Source organism: Vespa velutina, chromosome 21, assembly GCF_912470025.1.
Source record: "Vespa velutina chromosome 21, iVesVel2.1, whole genome shotgun sequence".
Lineage (NCBI taxonomy): Eukaryota > Metazoa > Arthropoda > Insecta > Hymenoptera > Vespidae > Vespa > Vespa velutina.
The window spans coordinates 2,597,263-2,603,690 of NC_062208.1; positions in this window are offsets into that span (position 1 = coordinate 2,597,263).

The following is a 6,428-nucleotide window of genomic DNA, read 5'->3' on the forward strand; positions in this document are numbered from 1 at the left end:
CTCCGTCTCTCTCACACACACACACATACATACATACTTTTTCTAGAGGGTTAGGAAGTTCCTGGATGAAAGAGAGAGAAAGAGAGAAAGAGAGAAAGAGAGAGAGATGAAAGGGCCACACGCGGCTAGCTTGTGGTCCATGCCTCACACGGAGTAGAAAAGAAAGAGAGACAGAGAAAGGAAGAGAGAGAAAGAGAGAGAGAAAGGTTAGAACGGCATCGTGGTCTCTTCAACACGTCGGCCGACCTTTGTAGTCTGTTCTAGCCTCGTTTGTGAAACAAGTCGGCTACAGGTACACGAGACAAAGACCCCGTGGCTGACTTAGCGCTAGGTATTTAAGGACTCGCTTATAATTGCTTCCGAGGTTTAGCTCTCTCTCTCTCTCTCTCTCTTTCTCTCTCTCTGTCTCTCTCTGTCTCTCTCTCTCTTTCTCTTGCTTCCTGCTAATATTTCGTGCTTCTCGTATCTTCCATTTTCACCTTCGTTCCGCTTGTTCTTCAGAAATGAATAGTCTCGTCAACATATATTCTCAACTGATATACCTACGTCATCGAATATCATGTCTACATATGTACATATCAACATACATGTCCACTATCAACTTAACATATCAACAAACCTGTCAACATATTCAATTACTGTAATACGTAGATAATACATCGATCATTATATATATATATATATTTTTTTTTTTGTTAGGTCTACTAGCTTTGAAATAAATAACAGAATTGTAGTAGCGTGTCTTAAAGAAAAAAAAAAAAAAAAAAAAAAAAAACAATGATTTCTATGATCGTTCGAATAAGAACAAAAGAAAAAAAAATAAAAGAAATTAGATCATTCGGGTGTTCGAAGATCAATGAAAAATTTCTTACTACAATGATCAATGATTTTACCTTACTAACCTTACTAATGATGAGAGAGAGAGAGAGAAAGAGAGAGAGAAAGAGTAAGTGAGAGAGTCACTAAGTACTTATCTTGGTTTTCATGGTTTCGTCTTATCCTTTACGAAATGTCCAAAGAAGACCTTTTCCTTGTTTGAGGCGCCACGAGGCGCCAATGTTTCACGCCTCCTTCGAGTCCCTATGCCGTACCTTTTATACCTTATTCCCAAAGGCATCGTTATAGACCTTGACTCGTTATAATGCTTACGACTAATAATCTTTAATTCTTTTTTTTTTTTTCTTTCTTTCTTTCTTTTTCTTCTTCTGTGGACGAGGGAAAAAGCGTAGCAGAGAGTTCTCCTCCATTGTTCTAATTTTTTTTCCCCATCCTTTTTCTTCTTTCCTTTTTCTCTTTCTCTGTTTTTTTCTTCGTTTGTTTTTTTTTCTTTTTTTTTTTTTTTTCTTTATTCATTTCTCTTTTCTTTCCTTTCTTTAATTCCGTCCAACGAATTTTAATATTCAAATATTTTCTTAAGAATTTAGATCCGTTATAGAAAATTCAATAAATAATCATAATCACGAGATAATGTATAAATAAATTATTTATACTTTTTCGTCGATGATGAATGACAATGATCAAAAATGTCAGACAATGATTTTAAAAGTTTATAAAAGTTTATGAGAGAATTAACGTTATATGATAACAATGTTTGAAGTTGATACAATGATCGAACAATGATCGAATTGATACTGTGTCCTTTATTGCACCGTCTTGAGATACTTAACAGTATCTTTTATCTTCGTTCTTTTTCCCTTTTCATCACAATAAAGTCTCGTGTCTATATACACTTATGTATATATATATATATATATATATATATATATATATATATATATATATATACATATATCTCTTTCTCTCTCAGCTCAGCCCGTTGCAAGTCATTCCGGAATAATTTATAACCCCGAAAAGGATCGCCTAAACGGGGCCGTCTAACTCGACTAAACGCCGCGCTAATTTCATTTAACGCCTGGTCTATCTGTTTTCTCTTTCTTTTTCTCTCACCATAGGGGGTTTGAGGGTTGTTTATCGAAAGTATTTACGTTTATTAGGAAGGGGTAGAAGGGAGTAGATATGGTCGTATATATATATATATATATATATATATATATATATATATATATATATATATATACACATACAATTCAATTCTTTTTTCCTTTTCACATCGTATTTACGTAGTCTCTTTACTGATAGTTTTTGCATTTTTCATCCTAATCATAGATTTAACTTTTCCCTTCGCTACGCTTCATTTTCCTTCGTTTCGCATCCCTTTGCTTTGCTTTTCTTGTTTGGGTTGAGCTTGAAAAAAGGCATGGAAAAGAGGCATTTGGGGAAGAAGGAGAAAGAAAGAAAAAAAAAAAAAGAAAAAGAAAAAGAAGAAGAGAAAAAGGAAGAAACCGACCGATATTAGTAAAGTCCCTTTCGGCACGGCTATGAAAACGTAATTCGATGGCCTCATTAATGTCCACCTTTTATCGATTTGGGTCCTGCGTAAATTCACTTAAACGATCTGTTTTCTCAAAATATATTTGTTTGTGCCGTGGTGACGAAGAGAGAGAGAGAGAGAGAGAGAGAGAGAGAGAGAGAAAGAGAGAAAGAGAGGGAAGGGTAGGGAAACGTGTGACTTGACACCTCGGCACTTGATGATCCGATCGAAAATTACGATACGAGCTAAACCGAGGATCGAGTCGTTCTTTTTAAAGAATTCGTTTCGGCTACCGACCTATTATCTATTCTATTTCCTTCTCTCTTCATCGTAGGTATCCAACCTATTCGAATTATTAACTCATTTCTGTCGACTTTTTAACACTGAAACATAGCGCCCAATGAAATTTAATTAAAGAATCAGATATATTATGATAGTCTTAAAAAAGACAGAGAGAGAGAGAGAGAGAGAGAGAAAGGAAAAGAAAAAATGATTTTATTAGTCTTCGGGTTATTCTCTAATCGAGAAGTAGCACCTTATTAACATAACCCTGTTGTATTCATCCTTGAAATATAATCAATGGATATTTATTTATTAGAGAACGATTACAATTAAATATATTTATTACTACAATCGAAAACGAAATTGTTCGAGCTAATTGCGTTATCGTTAATCTATATAAAAAAAAAAAAAAAAAAAAAAAAAAAAGAAAAAAAGAAAAGAAAAGAAAAGTAAGCAACTTTATTAAAAATATTTATCTTAATCATTAAAAAAAAAAAAAAAAAACACATAACAAATAAAAATTATAATTAATATTATATCTATTAGAATATCTGTAATAATCTATAAAAATTGAAAGAGAAAAGAAAAACAAATATGATACTATACCATACTGAAGATAATTTCTCAACGAGGTATAATACCATATCGATCCTCATTGTCATTAATTCATAATCAATGAAATTGCATTAGACAAGACAAATAAAAATTGGATCTCCTTATATCGTCATTAACGTGATTAGAAAGAAAGAAAAGAAAAGAAAAGAAAAAAAAAAAAAAAAAAATTAAAAATACGATTTTACACGTTACTGATGTCTCGAAGAAAGCATTAGACTTTTAGGTCGAATCCCATTCATGTTTTCCATGGGGGACGAACAATCGCACGAGCGAACAGTTGCATCGTTTTGGCTGACGTTCCGTAATGGCGGACATGAAATCAAAAGGAAGAAGAAACTGTAGAAGTTGAGGAATAAGAAGAAGACGAAGAAGACGAAGAAGAAGAAGAAGAAGAAGAAGACGAAGAAGAAGAAGAAGTGGATACGCGGATGACGGTAGCAACGTATCTCTCCTCCTCATCCTCCTCTTCCTACTCCTCCTCCTCCTCCTCTTCCTCCCTCTTCTCTCTCTTCATCCCCTCATACCTCTACCTGAAAGAGACTATATTCGTTCGCGGGAAGATAAAGGAGGACGTTTGTTATTTTCTCTCTCTCTCTCTCTCTCTCTCTCTTTTTCTATTTTTTTCTTTTGCTTTTTCTTTTTTCCTTTTCTTTTTTCTTCTTCTTCTTCTTCTTTTTTTTTTTTCTTTCTTTCTTTCCTCGTCTCGTCATCAAGTTTCTGCTGCTCCTTTCCAACAGGGCGTCGCACTGACTCGTCGTCATTACACGGCATGACAAGGCGCCTCTGCGCTCCTCGCTCCTCGATTTCTTGCTACTTTTTCTGCTCCCCTTCTCTCTGTGGCATCTCTTCACACGCTCCCGAATGCTTTCCTCTTCTATCACCTTTCAAACTCTCTGAAACGAACTTTTGAAACGAACGATAAACTATTTTGATATTTCTTCGATACGTTTCAATTGTTTAAATGTTATTCCATATTACGTAAATATATGTACACACATATTTATCTTATAATACTTGTATATTTTTTTTATGTTAAATTCAATCTCTGTTATTTATGTTTCAACATCGATGCAATTATCTTGAACAAAATCAATCAACGATTGTTCGAACGAACGAATATTTCTATCGTAAATAAAATTTAATTCGTACGATCTAATATAATTTATATAACAACGTCGATATAATTAATTCACTGCTGTTGATATAATAAGATCTATGAGATATGGTTACAATGGTAATGGAAATAATTCATTGCCGAAGAAAATCTTATGGAATGTAAATGTAAAAACATCGTTAGTTGCAAAAAAAAAAAAAAGAAGAAAAAAAAATAAAGAAAAAAGAACAAAAAAAAATTACACACACACACAAATAAAGAAAAAAAAAAAATTTTTATTTCCAAATTAAACAAAACAAACTTTTCATTTGAGTTCTAACGATGTGAACTTAATTAACATCGATGCTTTGTACATAATCTACGATTTGTCAATAGAAATCTATGGTTTTTTTTCTTATCATTTGCCTGTCAATTATATATATATATATATATATAAAAAAGTAAAATAAAACATTGTGAACAAATTGTATTTGTTCGTTTCGTTTAAAGGAGAAAAAAAAAAGGAAAAACAAATCGACCCTATCTAAAGAAAATATGATTAAAAATCAGAATAAAAATGAAAAAAGAGAAAGCAAAAGAACAAAAATAAAAATACAAATAAAGAAGAGAAAAGAAAAGATTGATAAGAGGAAAGAGTTTGCGCGTGCGCGCATAAGTCTGTCCATCCCTTTGTATGTGTATGTCTATCTCTCTCTCTCTCTCTCTTTCTCTCTCTTTGTGTGTGTGTGTCTGCTCTCGATGTCCGCTTTATGTTCCCTCGTCAAGTTCGTTTTGTCCTCGACACGGAGAGCAGCACCGGTTGTTCCGGTAGATCGAAAGAAGTCGAAACGCAGGTCCCGCAGGTTTTACGAGGTCCTACGTTCTCGTGCATTCGCCTAATTGATCCTTGCTCTCAGCCGGGGCCGCTTGCTCTACCTGCGGGGATGAGAAGGCGGCACACGAAGAACAGCCGAGTCGTACCGGACTGAGGGACGTAAGGTATCCGAGTGGAAGGTAAAGTCTCGCCTTTGAACATCTTACCAGGAATTGCCTACATCTTCTCTCTTTTTTCTCTCTCTTGTTTTCTCTCTCTCTCTCTCTCTCTCTCTCTCATTCTCTCGGTCTATATATATATTTTTCTCTTAATTTCTTTTTTGTCGAAACTTTTATACTCGTAAAAAAAAAATTGTTAACATCATTTCAGGAAAATCTTTAATTCCATCCTATTATGGATCATCAGTTTATTTGACTTCAACTTTGTTCGTTCATATTTAAGGAAAAAAAAAAAATATATATATATATATATATATTCTGCAGTATTGTTACAATTTCAAAATTGTCTCCTCGTTCAATACGTTTCATTAGATTTAACTTTGATTAACTTTGATTTTATGTACGAATTAATCGCCTTTATATACAATTTCATATTTCATGAATTTCAATTGGAAATAATTTATTAAGAACAATCACAACATGTTCATCGTCTTTGTAAATAATCAATCCAATTCGAAGAGAAGGGGTGGGGGGGAGGGGGTAGGAGACGATGATTTAATACAAATTGATTGATTATGAGATTAGTTATTTGAAGAAAAAGAAGAAATTCAAAGAAGATATAAAAATCAGGACAATTTGGGTGCCAGATAATAAATAGTTCATTATTATTCTTATTCTTATTATTATTATTATTATTATTATTATTATTATTATTAATATTCTTCCTCTTCTTCTTCTTCTTCTTCTTCTTCTTCTACTTCTTCGTAAAGTAACAGTAGCAAAAGCGCTGACGGAGGTGGCAGCACTCGAGGAGTCACTTCTCGAGTCCGTTGCATGCCACAAATTGGCTCAAATATTTACGCAATTGGCATGATAACCGCATTACGTGATTATGTACGCTCGTTGCGCGCGATCCCGATGCTCACCCTCTTCGTCCCATACTCGTTCGCTACAAAACTCCCTCACTCTCCTCTCACGACCGTTTCTATAAACGTCAAATCAGGGTTATTAAACGAGTCCTCGCGTATATTGTTCAAGTTGCCCATGCAACTTCCGCCTTGAAGACCTTCCTGT